The following is a 17,865-nucleotide window of genomic DNA, read 5'->3' as shown; positions in this document are numbered from 1 at the left end:
ACACCCCCCCTTAAGTGAAACTTAGGGGAATGCACTTAAGCTTAGAAAGCAAGGATGAAATGCATGATGGGTCTCTGCTACTAGGCCATGCTAGGTATAATAAAATGCAATCTCTCATAAAGTGGAAAAAGAGGGAAAACCTCATGGGAAAAGCCCTCCCCCAAAAAGAGAGATGAAAATACAAGATGCATGGATGGATGGAGTAATCAAAACCCCCCCATTACGACATACATCAAGTATATACAATAGAGAAATATGAGAAGAACATAATCCCAAAAGAGGAAAGGGTCCCCCAACAAAAGAGAAGAAGAAGAGAGACCAGGTTGTCCCCCCCTGATGAAGTGTGTCAATTAGTGATAGTTGCTCTGATGCAAAACCTGATACAAGACTGCTAAATAATGTTCCTTCCCTTTGGAAGAAACAATATCATAGGTACAAATGAGATGCTTCCCCTATGTGTAGAAAGAAACTGGATGATCGATGATGCCTCTTAAACTTGCTCAACTATCCCTGTGTTGATATTTATTGTCACCCCTTCCAATTCTGCTGAAAAGAACAATGTCGGATCTAGCAAGGATGTATGTAGAACCTATCCTAAATAATCCACTATCTCCTCAACTAATAAAGAGGCCTCCTACAACTATTGTACATAAGGATCCACAATCATATCAACCTGTGAAGATCAATCATGTAGAGAATGGACATGAGGGTCAGAGTGAGCCCTTGCAACAACTGAAGAAGGATCTTCTCCATCAAAGAGAAGATGTATATCATCAATGATGTCTCCCAAATCTACTATGTTTGACTCCACAAAAAAACATGAAATGTCTATCAAAAGGTCATCCATTGATGTTTGCACTGGAAGACAAGGTGTTCCCTATTGTGCTTGACCTATCAGTGTGGAAATATATGCATGTGGAATGTGCTAATGTTGTGACCTCTCCCAGCATCTGTCAATAGGTTCCTACATATCTGAGTATGCTGAACCACTATCCCTGGAGTCACTATTAGTTTCCAGAATGTATGAAGTGTTGATAGGATTAGAGGATAAGCTTGGTCAACTTTCCTCAAAGTGTACATTCCTCACTATGAAAATCTCATGTGTCTCAGGATTCATAAGTAAGCATTTCTTAACACTATCTTCATATCTGATGAAAGTACAAGGCCAAGGTGGTGGTGCCTTGCATCCCCTGGAAGATATGTTTTCCCATGTTGGACAACTGAAGACTCATATGTGACTCACAACTAGTTTTCTACAACACCATGCTTGAAAATGAGTCTTTCCATCTAAGGCATTATGAGGAGACCTACTTAGTATGTGATTGGAACTACTTATAGCTTTGACTTCAAGTGATGGATCAAGAGACTTGGCTTGTATCATGCAACTTGCCATTGACTTAAAAGTTTGTATCCTCAGTGTTGCAACATCTATCTTATGTGGATTGAATGCCAGTGGATTCTAAAGATCAATACCCTTAAGTTTGCAAAAGTCTTTAAGTCTTTTGTTTGCATATCTTCATTCACTGTCTATCCTTATAACTTTGATGGCTTTCCTGGATTGTTGTTCAACATGACTCTTGAAGGCTAGAAACTTATCCAACACTACATTCTTGAGATGAAGAAATCAGATCCATGTGTAGCATGAAAAATGATCAATGAAAGTAAGTATGTAGCGTCCCTGGCTGACTAATGTCACTACAAAAGAACTTGCTAGTACCATGTGAACCAATTGAAGAACAACTAGTGCTCTTGAAGCGTTCCCTTTAGTTAACTTCTCCTCTAGATGCATATCCACTGAACATGTTGAACATTCACCTTTGGAAAAGATGATTGCAGGTAGACCATTGACCATGTTTTGTGATCAAAGTTGCTAAAGATAGTGGAAGGCAAGATGACCATACCACTCATGCCATAATTTGGTTTGTGGATTATATTGAGTCAAAAAAGCATATGAAGGAGACTTAGGCACAAAGTGGGAGAAAGAATACAACTTGTTGTCATGATTAACTTTCCCCATTGCAAACACTGAATCATCTTTTAGAGATCGCATCATTACTGAATCTGGAAGGAACTCAACTTTATTTCTATCTCCAAGGTGAGTGATTTGGTAAATTGAGAGGAGATTAGAACTTAGGTTAGGAACATAGAGAAAATCTTTGAATTCTCCATTTTCCATTTCCACATTTCCTTTCCCTTCAACTTCCATTTTTGTATCATTGCCTACAAAGATGTGTGGTACCTTTGATTGCTTCAATGAAGAAAAGTCTCCCTTTAAAGAACCCATATGATATGAGGCACCTGAGTCAAGAATCCATTCTGCTAAAGAACTTGAGTTTTCCATGAGTGCTTACCCTTTGCCCTTTGAATCTGAAGATGAGGATCCTTTCTCCTTATAAGCATTAGGTAGTGGAGCATTGTGTTTCTTTATGATGGTTGTCAACTTATCAATCTTTTTATGATAACACTCATGTTCATCATGACCCGATTTCTTGCAATAAGAAACCTTTTTCTTCTCCTTATTGGTGTCCCCCTTCTTGTTTGAATTTGACAAACACTTGCCTTGTTGATTTGATGGTGGTGTTGTCTTTTCTGAATCCTCTTGTGTGTTATTTTTCAACTTCTTCTTCTTTCCCTTTCCTTTATTTGAAGATTGAGAACCCTTACTATTGGCCACCAACGCCTTAGACTTGGATGACTTGAGAATCCCCATTGATTTCAACTTCTTTTCTTCTTCATCCAATAGTATAGCATAGCGATCAAAAGAGACTCTATGATAGGTAGACCTTAATGTAGTCTTTGAGGTGTTATAAGAAGAAACAAATGTGAAGTACTTAGATGGCAGCTTATTATGAATGAGATAGATTAACCTGTCATCTTTAATAAGAGTCCCACAATCATCAGGTTTCACTCTTAATTCATTCACATTTATGATAAAGTCTTATATAGAATCAAATGTCTTTGGATCTAAAGAGACAAGCTCATCTTCAATTTTGAAACCATCTTCCTCAGACACTTTACCTTATAGGTTTTTGAGGGTATCGCAAGCTTCCTTAGATGTATGAGACTTCTGGAGCTGATAGATGATCTTGTCTTCAACCCCCAAAAAAATATCACCTAGGGTTTTCCTATCCATTATTTCTCAAGCTGAGATGTTTGTTGTAGATACTTGATCACCTATTGGTTTAGGAAGGGTACCATCTATATATTGAGAAACTCCTTTTATGCATTAAATGACACCACATTTTAATAGACCATGTAGCATAGTTATGAGGTGTTAATTTTGGAGAATTTAAATTTCCCATAATGTAGAAAATGAAAGAAAATAGCAAGAAAAGAGGAACACAACACCAAGAACACCCTCCCTTTTCACTCAGTCAAGAAACCCCCCCCCCCCAACAAAGAGGCATTTGGCACTTTATATGTAGTGTGTTTACAATGGTTGCTTGCCAATTTTGGCCTTAGTGGACTTCTAATTTTCCTTTTTACAACCTCCTTATGGAGTTCAAAATTGGAACATTACAATGTACCTCAGATATACAACAATTCTAAAGATATATCAAAACATTACAATGCATAAAAAGACCTAATGCTGAAAGTGACATTTTTGTCCACACAACCCTATAATATGATTATAGATATGGAAAGTAGACAAAAAATAACACACTTTCAATAAAAATAGAACCTATTTTCATGTCCAGATGAGCCCATACAGAGCAATTGAAGTTACAAAATGTAGGATTGGACAGGTACAATCACCAAAAGATGCAATTTCTGACAAATTCATGCACCAAAACTAGAAAAGAACTACACCACTGAAATCTTTAAGAAATTCTAGCCAAAATTTTAAAAAATGCACCTAATTTGGAGTCTAGATGGCTGAGATATGGCCTCCCAAAGTCGGATTGCAAAATCAAAAATCAATTTGAAGAACGGTTGGATCAATAAAAGATGGCGTTAAATTTGACATTGAAGAGGATTTTGTAGTAGTTCAAATTTCCCCTAGATGACATTCAGATGACCATCCAATTTAGGATAGCAAACTGTTAATGTCAGCATATTTTGGCCCCTCTAGTGATGTCATTGTGATGTAATGATGATGTCAGCATTATATGGTTGCGTGCGTGTACTATACAGATGTATAGAAGATATATCGAAAAAGGATGTAGATGGTGATGTGTACGCTGACTGTACTACTGATTTGGCAATGTCCACGTGGGTGATGGTGAGCTGATGTTATCAATGATGTGGCAATGTCCATGTGTCAAGCTGCTAGAGATTTATCGCAGTGTCGGAGACATTCATTGTTGTTTCTGGAGATTCAAGCCAAGGTGAATAGGGCTTGCTAGGAAGCTTTCATGATTGTCATGGAATTGAGAGGTCGACGATGGTGGTTACGTATGCCAGAGTTGGCTAGCGATAGGTATTTCGGTGCCAGGCAACAATTTATGGTGGATGGTGACAATTGGTTTAATCCCACATGCACGGGTAGCTAGATGTCCGAAGTGCATAAAAACATGAGGTTGCATAAGTGAAAACAAAGCACAAGCCATTGTGGGAGGTGGAACAGACGTCGGGGGCTGGTGCCAAGCGTCAGAGCTTTTCAAGTGTCAAAAAACACTCGCCATGGCCAAAATCACTGTGCTAGAAATTTTGAAAACAACTAGTGGGGGTTAGTCCCACATTCGGTGGGGGACAACCTTACAAGATGTGTAAAATGAAACAGGTCCGCAGTATTCTAATAAAGGAAGCATGTCGAAAATGGATAGGCTTGGCTAGACATGGTTGTTAGATTCAAAATATTTGCGTCCCAAATATTGAAGATGCTGATGGAATATTCACTGCCCGGTTCTTGCAAAAAAAAATTCTCTGCAAGCCCTATTGGGCAAATTTTTTTTGAACAAAATTTAAAAATACAGATAATTGTAGAGAATAAATAATTATAGATCTGAACAATAAATCAACAAATCAAATAAATGACCATACATTTTTCCATTTGAGAATTTCCCAAAACACAACAACATATTTTTACATGGCATTATAAACATTTAAGATACTTGTAGATGAAATGGGTATTTAAAAAGGGAGATACCCTGAATTTATCAATTTCTTTCAGAATGAAAAGCTTGCATTTCAAATTTAACATTAGGAACTATAGTTTTTCAAAGCTTTTGCAATCTATCCTTTGAATTAATCAAAATAAACAAATTAACAACAATAGTTCTCAAATTGAAGCAAGTTTAGGAATCACCATTTTAATTTTTTCATAAGAAATAGTCATATATTTTAAAATGAAAATAATCACATTAATAGAAGAAATACTGAAGCTCAAAATTATAGAAGGTTCAACCTTGTTAACGTACCCAAATCCACAACCAATTTTGCTATTTCACTAAGAAAAGAAGTTACTTGCATAATTGTGAGGAGGAGGTAGATTAAACATAGGATAGTGTGATTACATATGTCATAGGCATGTAGCATAATGCACACAAAACCTCCAAAATGACCTCATCCAATCACATTATAGAAAATTAAATTCATAAATTTCATTTAATGACAAAATTTAGTGATACCATAAATTCATGAATTTCATTTAATGACAAAATTTAGTGGTACCATAGTATAAATGAATTTTCTTACAAACTGCACAACTACCAAAACAAGGATTAATAGAAAATAATAGATTGAAAACTGTAATCTTCGCCTATTTATAGGGGGAACTAATAAGATTAATATTATTTTAAAATTTATAATAATAAGCGAAATCATCGTAAAGAAATGAATACAATGAAACTTAGTACTGTTATATATATAATAATTACAACGAATACAATCATTCTTAAAAACTTAAATTATATGTTTCGATTACAGCGGTGATGCTTTACGGTTACAAAATTAAACGTTTTCTAGTTTGCACGCACTCTCTCCACTATCTCGATACTCCCCCACGTCAAATGACATTTTGTGGATTTGGACGGTGCCTTCTCATTCCGATTTTATTTTTTCAGTACTAAATAGTTTATATTTCCAGCGACGCAAAGTCCAGAGCATCCTTCCAACTTTCCTCTCCTATAAATAGGTCGCCAAGGCTTCTTGTATTGCATGAATTATTTCTACTGTCCAACATCCACCAGAATTGATCCAGCGATCAGGATTTTTGGGATTTATAGATCTTATTTACTGTATTGTCAAATCTTCATCTGAGATTCCAAAATGGCCGATGTTGAGGTATGTAGATCGACTCACATGGATCGATCTGTTCAATTGATCATGCATGCTAAAGAATCGGTCTTGAATGATGTGAGTTAACTTATATGTTGTGATCGATTTGTGCAGGTAGCTGCCATACCCGCTGAAGTGAGCCCTGCAACTGAAGAAGTGCCTCTGAAGGCTGAAGCCCCACCTGCTGAAATTGTGGAAGAGAAAGAAGATGTGGTGGAAGAAACAACACCTGCAAAGGAAGCAGAAGAAGAATCCCCTGCTGCCAAAGAAGAAATAGAAGAAAAGGAGGTTTCTAAGGAAGTAGGTGAGGAAAATGAGGCTCCAACACAAGAAGTTGTGGAGAAAGACGAAGCCCCTGTTGCTGCTGCTGCTGCTGCTGAATCTCCTGTGGAGAAGGAAGAAACCCCTGCTGCTGAGGAAACATCTGTTCCTGCAGCAGAAGTTGTGACACCTGCTGCGGAAGAAGAAGTGAAGACAGATGTTTCAGGTGGGTGGTATAATTGGATTAAAGTTTGTAAGCCATAATTGGAGGATCAGATGTCTGAGGGTGCTTGAGCGATCACAAGTCTTTTTGGCCCATCTTGACCACCCTGCTTTGGCTTCATTTCAAAGAGAAACCAAAAGCATTTGTATTGAGATCTGATCATAGAAGTTAAGAATGTCTCTCTGGTAATAATAATAATGGGAAGTTAATCTGAATGCCTAGTTTTATATGTAATTTGATTTCAACATTTCTTTCACCATCGTATGAATGTTTTAAGGTTTCAGTTTTCCCCGTTTAGTTTCTGATTTCCATTCGTACTTATGGGCAACTGATGTGATTGGAAGTTGGATTGCAAGGAATAATCAAACAAAACATTGGAATCTAAAGCAGCGAGGCTACAAAACAACTGAACAATGGAAATCTGGGTTGCAATGTCTTAGATGTCACTCTCAAATAAATCTGGAACGCACACTTCTAGATGTTGGGAAGTAAAAGTTCTGATTCAGTTTGAAGATACCCAAAATTATAGGTAACAGTTCGTTTCACATCAATCTTTGGCCAAATATGCGTTAGTTTTTAGAAAGTTACAATGCTAAAAAAAATACCAATCTCTAACATTTGTTTTCTAATATCCACTCAACCACACAACAAAAACAACAATCATTATGATTGCAATAGAGTTAGAATGATAAATACATCAAAATTCATGATAAAACTTTAGAAATCTAGTATTTCTTACTCCTCCTCTTCCTCTCTAGACTCCTTGATAGTGAAATGGACCAGAGAGGGCACATAGAATTTGATAGGTGCATCTTCCTCCTCTACTCTCCTCTTCTAGTTTCCTTCCTCTTTAAGTTTTTGAATGAAGTGTGCCAATGAGATATTAAAATCGTCAACATCTTTCTCAGTGGTATAACCATGGGCTAATTCTTTCTCTTCCAATACACTTTTCTCATCTTTTAGAAGTTGGAGAAACTGATTTTCTTTAATCTTGAAGATAGCTGTAACTTGCAAGGCAACATCAACAAATATGAGTTTCCTCAAAGGCTCAATAAGGCACTACCTTTACCCTGAAAACTGTCATTATTGCTATAGTTCCATAGAAATAAAAGAATAACAAAGGAAAGAATAGACCAAAACATGTTAGACCATTTATTGCTAGCACTAATTTTGTCAAAAATAATATTATCAAAAGAGAAATTGTCATCAAATTTGAGACCAAACAGAATCCATATCTCTCGAGCAAAGAAGCAATGGAAAAAGACATGAAAAACAAATTCAGGCTTTCTGCAAACATAATAGATATTAGGCACCCCCCCTGGCTTTTTGAAGGGCAACTTGTGGAGCAACATTCTCCAGAAAAAGCAAGCGACCTTGGGTTCAATGGGCCAAGTCCAAAGATTAGATAAGATATTCCTCCATTCATCTTGGGCAAGGGACAAATTCCAACAACAATTAAGGTGGTCGAGGACAATAGGCTTGGCTAAGAGAATAGAATAAACATATTTGGACTTAACAAGATGAAAGGAGGAAATATTGGTTCATGATTATTCTAAATATACCTAGAATGGCTTATATCAGTTTGAGCGTGGAAATATGATTGTTAACAATCTATCTATCATTAAAAGAGGAAATAATTGTCACTTTGTTCTCCATTGCGAATCTTATAGGCCTTCTTTAATCTTTGAGGAAACAAAATGATTAAAGAATGAAAATCTATGTTGCACTATCTTTACAAGAGTAAATTTTGTAAGATGTCATTCTCAAAAAAATTGGGATAGACATTCTAACAGTGGTATGGTAAATGATTTTAGATATAATAAATTTTAAAGATGTTTAAAATCATAGGAAACAAATGATTTGTTATGGACATATAAATATTATTTTATTTTTATTACAAATATGTGAATTTATATTAAAGCTTTTTAGAACTTGATAATTTTATGGATCAATGAAATTTAAGAAGATGCTTAGAAATATATATAAAAATTAAGATGTTATAGAGTAGAATGTAACTGTCATTTCACTTTCATTATACAAGGTGTTAATGTGTACTGAAGTATTTTAGAACTTCAAAAAAATTAATATGAGTCACTAATTATAAAGAAGCAATGGTTTATAATACCCTCGAAAGCTAACTAAAATTGATTACCATAGATGAGGATTGAGGTATTACTTTTATAAGTTCAAATATACACTCAATATGAATCCCCCTAATATTAAGGAAACAAGAGCTCATGATTAATTCTAAAGATTTGAGTAGTAATAATTAATTTTTCACAAATGAAGATGTAAGTATCACTTCAATTTCCCTTCCAAAATATGCTAATATGTATATACAAAGAATATTCTTTTAGTTCAAAAAGGTTCCCTCAATATGAATCACTAATATTAAGGAAGCAAAGACTCCTGATCACTTCTAAAGATGAAAACTTGATTTATAATAACCAATTTAACATGAATGCATTATAACCATCACTTTAATATACATTAGAAATAGATGCAAGTACATTTATGAGACAATATTTTAGAATTTCACAAGATTAACTTAATATGAATTAATCATATTGAGGAAGCAATGTCTATTGGTTTGTTCTAAAAATAAGTAAATTTATTGGTGGTGATTCATTAATGATTAAAGAAGAAATAGTTTCCATTACAAAAAATTTCTTGCCTCTTAATTTTTATGTATAACCAATTTTAATTGAAAAATATCATGGCTTCTTAATTTTATGTATAACAAAGGTTGGACATTTGACCTTCTTATAAGTCAACTTCATACATGTCTACTTTCTTATAGTCTTTGGTCAGAGGCATTAGATCAAATTCTAAAGATAAAACAATTTATGGTTCTTCACTAATCAATATACTACTACCTCTAGTAGTACATCAATCACAATATATAAGCACTATGACACATGGGTCAACCTCAAGATCAAGGACATTCCTAAAGACCAAGAAACCTACTACATGAAAATAGATTCAGTCCATTTAATCATAAGGAAAAAATGGCATAACATGTTTGAAAGTTTTTTATCCCATATTTTGGTTCACACATGATCCAAGAGCATTGTTGAAAGTGCCACCAAATATCCATAGATGTAGAATCCCATTGCAAGATCAAAATTCACAAGGACACACTACCTGAGAGAAGATGAATCATAACTTGAGTAACAATGTACTAAAAGAGCTTTGAACATAGGAATAGGAAATAGAATAGATATAAATTATACACTAAACATCACAAGTGTTGAATTGATCAAATAAATGATTGTTGAAATGAAAAAAAGAAATGGAAAAACTGGCAAATCAAACTAGAATAATTTTTGGTTGATGCAAGATTGCTTTGAACCAAATATTCTCTTGCATCAACTTCTCCATATCTTATTACCATTTCAAATTCTAAAAATCCAACATCTTTTTTTATAAATAGTCATTTACCATTAAGTATTTATAATTTAAAAGTACATATTCACAATTAAATCTAGGGTATATGAAATCATCCTATGAGAGATTATACAAGACTAAACCTAGTAAGAAAAAAAAAACATGAAATTAACATGGGTTGAGCCCATATAAGCTAGATCTTCCCTAGGTGGCTAAAGTAGTTCCAATAGAAGGAGGAGGATTGTGATCATCCTTTTGGTCCCATTCATCAACAGGGAGTTAGGTCTAGGAGGAACCATCCATCCTCATATATCTTCTTCTATTGAATCCTTTTTGGTGGGAGAAATTGAAAGACACAATTGTAGGAGCCACTTGGAATAAGTGGGACAACCATTGTCAGTGTTTGGCCAGCTAGAGCCACTCAAAGTGATAGGATAAGGGCTAGAAGAATATCAACCTAAGGAAAAACAACCATGGAGTGGAGAGGTTGGTTGGTACCTCTAAGAATCTCACCCCAACTAGAGGAGTGGCTAGGAGCTTGTGAATGCAATGCCTATGAGTACTGGACAAATAAAAATTATAAATATTAATAAAGGATAATGTACATCATTTGTCTAATAGTTCAAGATTTATTTTTTTCAGGCCTTATACTTTTATGGAGACTATTACATTACAAGATCCTTTCAATGTTGTATTTCAAAGTTGTTGAACTTGAATTCCATAATGACCTACAATTTATTAATTAATATTTGGAAAAATAAAAACTTCATTTTAAAAAAAAACTAGAAACAAATACATATATCTTTAATTTACTTTATTTATAATATTTTCAAATGGTTATAAATAATGCAAAATCCTGACATTAAATAAGAATAATTTTCTTTTTAATAATTTATCTTATTGTACATGTTAATATTGGCCATTTTTTTATATTAAAAACTTGTACAAAAGGTTAGCAACAAATAGGCACATAGATCTAAACATATCATGTTGATGTATACCATATGCCTTTAAATAAACAAGTATTCTTGAAAATTTTCAACTCTAGAGAGAGAGCATCATTAAAATGTTTTTTTCTCTAATCATAGACTAAAAATCTCCCATGCACCTTCCAACAAGAGGTAGGCATACCTTATATAGATGTAATGTTTGAAGAAGTTTGAAATACATAATGTCATTTGAAAACTTGTGTGTTATCAACAAGTGCTCTCAATACTTTGAACCTCTGGAAGGCTTCAAACTTCTTCAAGAAGGTCACTGGCATCATTCCTGAGTAATCATCAATAAATGTCATAAATTATTTTTCACTATGATAACTTCTTATTCTCATAAGGACACAAAGAGCAATATATACCAAATAAAATTTATTCTAAATGATAAAATCTCACTAGCAACAGTAGAACTAGTTAATTTACCCAACTAACATTCTTTTCACATTATATTGTCAAGCTTTACTAGTTGAGACAATCCTGTAACTGCATTTGACTTACTATTGATCAAGCTATCAAAATTCAGACGACAGAACTTTGTATGCCATAGTGAACTATCTTTAACTCTAGTAGTGACAAAACAACTATTAACAATAGTATTCAGATCTAATAGATTACCTTTAGGTTTCTTTCAAGTAGCAATCAGATATCTTGATCTTCCAAGTATCATGTATATACTTCCTTTGAACTCTAGGTAACAAACTTTGTCATTTAACTGACCAACACTCAAAAAATTATGTTTCAGACCTTCTACCAAATAGACATCATCGACATTGTTTTTTTTTCCATTCAAAGATTGAACATTTACCTTTTACTGACTAGGGTGAGTTGTTTCCAAACCTAACCACACCACCATCAGATTCTTCTAGCTGCATATGTGCAGGATCATGTGGGTGAAACTCTACCCTCAGGTGACAATGCAAAATTAGTAAATCAGGTTTATGTCAACTTGGTGTGCAATTTTGAAATAGTTATGAAGTTTATATTAAAATTTTTAAGAATTAAATCTTTAGGAAATTGAATTTAGTTTCTAAACTACTAGGTCTTACCTAAAAATAATTTAATTTGATCAGTTGAAAATTCATATTTTAATACAGCATTACAAAAATTTTAGGACAAAATTAAGAAGTAGGTGTATGTCTAACTACCTTAATCATAATTAATAATATTTTTTTGTAAGATTTTAAATATTAGAAGAGACTCATGTCTAGATGTGACACATATTTTTTGCTATTTTTATTCCAAATAAACAATTAATTTTGAATTTTCTGCTACAATGTTATCAAGAAAAAAAGGGCTTGTTTCTGACCTGTTAGAATCTAATAAGATTAATAACCCAAAAAACTAGTGCAAAGAATAAATATCTAAACTATGAATGCAAATTATACAAAATTAAAATAGCATCATAGAGTTAGTCTCCAAGAGAGTAATGCAAATGCTGGAAGCAAAATAGCATTAAGAGGATACAAAAACAAGAGATGCAAATACAAGCCAGGTAGCATGCTTATATAGGCTAGGAAGAGGGAGGAGGTGGCAACACCAACCAATGAGGAGCAACCATCTATCGGACTAAAGATAGAAACGTATCTTCTCAAGATAGCTAATGGATGCTCACATGTAGGAAGGTGACACCTCACAACCATTCACCTAATAAGACATGCTTTATTAACCTAAGTGAGATTACTAGAAGTGTAGGAAAAACCTAGCAAAATAGGAAAAATAAAAAAATTACACTAACACCCCCCATAAGCAAAGCTTAGGTGGATGTAGAAATGGGTCCCGAAAAGTCAAGCCTGATGAGGTACCCATGTACATAAAATTCCCCCAAAAGAGAGAGAAAAGAGACTCCCCAAAGAAAATTAGGACTCCAAGTGAGAGGAAGAAGCCCCCCCAAAAGATGAAGCATCCCGCGCCTCCAACAAAGCTTGCAAATTTTTTCTGGTAGATCCACTTACATCAAACAAGTTTTCTTCCCTTAGGAAAAGGGACAAGATCCCAAGTGTGGTTCCTCATCAAGGAACTATACTCTTCCTACATAGCTATATCCCACTCAGAAATACCAGAAGCCTCATGAAAGGACTTTGGATTTGAGGCAGTAGCAAAGAAGACATGTGGAGCATCCTAGAATTGTGAACGAGTTCGTCTGGTGTCTGATGGATCCCCAATCCAATCACCTGCAAACTGCAAGGTCTGTCTAGCCCAAAGTGGACCAGAAGATGGAGAATCTAGAGGAGAATCATCAACCTATGAATGATGACTAGGAGAGGAAGGAGGTGAGTCCTCTGAATCACTCTTTGCATCAAAAGTGGAAGTAGAACACTGCTCAAGTGAATCTGACCCATTAGATCTATCATGTATTCCAAGTGACTCCAATGTCAAAGTAGAAGGCAACCCTGTGACCATGCTTTGTTGGTTAAGCTGATGCAAGTAGTGGAAGTTAAGATGGCCAAACCACTCATGCCATAATCAGCTCACATCATTAGAGTGAGTGAGAAAAATAGTCAAAGGAGGATCAAGAACAAAGTGAGAAAACGTATAGAGTCGTGATTGATGATCTACTCTCCCAACTGCAACTGTAGAATCATTGTGAACCTCACATATCTCCACTGAACTAGGAGTGAACTCAACCTACTTGCATAAACTTGTGTGAGTGATCTGGTATACTGATAGGAGATTAGTTGACATTAAGGTTACACAAGGAACATCATGGAATGTCCCATCCCCCACATCAACAGACCCTCTCCCACACACCTCAACAGGAGTGTTATCACCCATCAACAGAGAAGGCATAGTACATGACTCAAAGGATGCAATTTCTTCCCTAGATGAAGCCATGTGGTGTGAAGTACCCAAATCAAGAACCAAAGTGGATGGTGAGGAAGTAACTAAAAAAAGAGCCTTGCCCTTTCCTTTCCACTTGCTATTTTCTTTTTCTTTGTTAGACCCTTCATTAGAACTTTGTTTGATAGACTCAGGAACACTGATATTATTCTTCTCAAGAATGTATGTCAAGTGATCAAGTTGTTTTTGCAAACATTTATGTTCATCATGACCAGTTCTTTTACAATAGGCACATTTGACCTTTTCTTTCTTAGGCTTATCGCCCTTGGAAGATGGTGTATCAATATTTTCTTTTGAAGAAACTAGTATCTGATCCTTCTTCTCCTCGCTATTCATTTATTTCTTGGCCTTACTATTTTTGTTACTAATTTGTCCTTGTTGTTCTTTTGTGCCTTGGTTGGCAGCCAAGGCATGTGACGTAGAGGACTTAAGAGTGCCCATTTGGATTAGCTTGTCCTGTTCTCGTGTGAGATTGACAACAAAATCATCTAAAGATGGCATGGTGAATTGAGTACCAAGTGCACCCTTAGTAGCATAGAAGGTAGAGACAAACACAGAATATTCTAACCTTAGCTTAGAGAGAATACTAACAATCAGTTGTTCATCTTTCTTTTCAATTCCACATTGTTTTAACTACAGGCTTAGTGATTTTAATTTGGTGAAGAAATCTTGGATGGTGTTGAAATTGCCTAGACTCAAACTAATTATTTCATTTTCCAACATATGACCCCTCATTGAATCTTGTGTGCCAAATAGTGTTTCTAGCTTTGTCCATACTTCATTTGGTGTATCCAAAGACTCAATGTGAAATAGCAAGTCAGGAGAAACAAACAAACACAATTTTCCATATGCCTCATCACATTTGTTAAACCACTTAGGCTTATCTTCATCTTTAGTAGGTTTAGTTTCAAGCCCCATAGTTATCCTATTTAATCCATCTTTCCTTAAGTGAATTGTCATGCGTGATTTCCACTCAAAGTAATTGTATGGAGTTAGGATGGGCATATTTGTTTGATCCATGATGAAGAAATGCAGAGAAGAAATCCAAAAAAGAAGAGAACCTAGCCATGACAATGCACCCCCCCCCCCCTCTTTTTACTTAATCACAGAACCCCCCAAAGAAATATGATTTGGCACTTTATTATAGTGCGTTTACAACTACCACTAGAAAGAAATACTCAGTGTTCTTGATTTGAATGCATTACAAACCCTTATGAAGAGCTTATGCTAAAGGTGAAACTTGGACAAAATAATCACGGAAAAACATAGCACCACTGCGATCTACTAGAAAAATCATGCACTTTCAAAAAAAGAATCACCTCGATATGAGGTCGTATGAGATAGTTATGATCCTCCAAAGTTTCCAAAATGAAAACTATGCATAGTCACAACTAAGAATCTGCAATTTCTAAAGAATTCATGCATGAAAATCAAAAAACAGCTCCACTAGTCGATAGAGCACAAAAAAATAGCCAAGTTCATAACAAGAATCATCAAAATCAGAGTCTGTATGAGCAAGAATGAGACATTTGAAAATTGCATTCAAATCTGTGACTGCCAACAGAGAGGGGTATGGCTCTAGCCTTTCATGCTCGATTCTACAAAATATACAGCTTGTATGCAAAATCTAAAAGATACCCAGATGGTTTTTCGAGGCTGCGAACAAAACTCAAAAAGCATTTTTCTTGCTGATGTACAGAAGATGCTGCTGTAGTGTAAATTAGATGCCTTTAACAGTAAAAAATGGCTCCAAAAATCAAAAAATGACCCCAACAACAAAAATATGAGATGCAAATGCTAGATCAGCTTCCAAAGTCCATCAATGCCATGTTGGAACCTGCAATACTGATTGAAAACTCCAAATATGCAAGTTGGTTGTCAGATTTGAGATTGAAACCCTAGAGAAAAATCATTTTTGAAAAAACTTTTCTGATTCTCAGGATCATCCAAAGATGCAAGAGAAGAGCATACTTCATTTTTCAAAAAACTACAATAAAGTTTAGTAGCCCCCCCGAATCTCTCAAATAAGGAAACTAAAATCTACTCTTGCACATAGAAAAGCTCTAATACCATGTTAGAATCTAATAAGATTAATAACCCGAAAAACTAGTGCAAAGAATAAATATCTAAACTATGAATGCAAATGACACAAAATCAAAATAGCTTCATAGAGTTAGTCTCCAAGAGAGTAATGCAAATGCTGGAAGCAAAATAGCATTAAGAGGATGCAAAAACAGGAGATGCAAATACAAGCCAAGTAGGATGCTTATATAGGCTAGGAAGAGAGAGGAGGTGGCAATACCAACCAATGAGGAGCAACCATCTATTAGACTAAAGATAGAAAAGTATCTTCCCAAGATAGCTAATGGATGCTCACATGTAGGAAGGTGACACCTCACAACCATTCACCTAATAAGACATGCTTTATTAACATAAGCAAGATTGCTAAAAGTGTAGGAAAAACCTAGCAAAATAGGAAAAATAAAAAACTACACTAACATGACGAACTTAATGAATTTAAGACAAAAATTATTTATTTATTTAAAAATTGTATGAGAAAAAGCATCGAATGTGACACATCTTTCAGATTTTAAATTTATTTTATAGTTTGAAAGTTATAGCCATTTTTTCAATTAGTGTGTAAATCAACATCTTATAGGTATATTCATTTAAAAATAAGTAATAAATACTTATTTAACTAATATCTTGACAACAATTATATCACTAAAAAGATGAGAATGTCCTCTACAAACCCTTTTTTTTTAGTGAATTCCATTAGATTAGAAGTCATCTAATATCTCATCAACGTCTGGAACACCCCTCAATGCTACAAATTCATGTTTTTTGAGTTGACCAAGGAGGCTTGGTTATTACAAGGCCTAATCAAATATCCAATATATTGGATACCTAATATCCTCCCACCCAAATATGCAAATGAATCACATCAAAAGTGGAGGGCAGGGATTGAAAATTGAGGAAGGGTCATGATTATCCCCTCCATGATCCATGTGATGTCCTAGTCAAGTGTATTTTTTATTTTCATGATCCATGTGATTACAAATTGTGATATTTAATATATATAGTTTATAAGATATATATTTATAATATATTATATTAAATATAGTATAGCTTATTATATTATATTATATGATATAGTATATAGGATATTAAACCCATATTATATATAGGGACAAATGTGTTCTTTTGATACATATGAACAAGCATAATGTGTCCCTAGGAATCTTTGGACCCCTAGGGGCATATGTTGTCATCAAATGTGTTGAAAGGGGTCAATTATATTGTGTCGCTAGGGGTCCTAGGACCCCTAGAGACATATGGCATCATCAAATATGTTGAAAGGCTCATAGGTTATCCAATGACCCCTTTTTGAACCATATGAACAAGCATAATGTGTCCCTAAGGGTCTGAAGATTCCTAGGGACATATGTCATAATCAAATGTGTCGAAAGGGATCATAGATTATCTTATGACCCATTTCAACTCATATGAAAAAGAAAATTGTGTCCCTAGAGGTCCTAGGACCACTAAGGACATATGTCATCATCAAATGTGTTGAAAGGGGTCATAAGTTATCTAATGACCCCTTTCGACCCATATGAATAAGCGTAATGTGTCCCTAGGCCCCTAGGGACATATGTCATCATCAAATGTGTTGAAAGAGGGCATAGGTTATTCTATGACCCCTTTTGACCCATATTAAATTGTCCCTAGGGGTCCTAGGATCCCCAAGGACATATGCCATCATCTAATGTGTCGAAAGGGGTCATAGGTTATCCTATGAGCTCTTTTGATGAATTTGAACAATTGTAATGTATCCCTAGGGATCGTAGGGCCCCTAACGGCATATGTCATCATCAAATGTGTTGAATGGGGTCATAGGTTATCATATGACGCCTTTCGACCCATATGAACGAGCATAATGTG

The sequence above is a fragment of the Cupressus sempervirens genome, chromosome 5, assembly GCF_028749045.1.
Source record: "Cupressus sempervirens isolate cs-2001-9-10 chromosome 5, ASM2874904v1, whole genome shotgun sequence".
NCBI classification, from domain to species: Eukaryota; Viridiplantae; Streptophyta; class Pinopsida; order Cupressales; family Cupressaceae; genus Cupressus; species Cupressus sempervirens.
Note: the sequence above shows the minus strand (reverse complement) of the source record.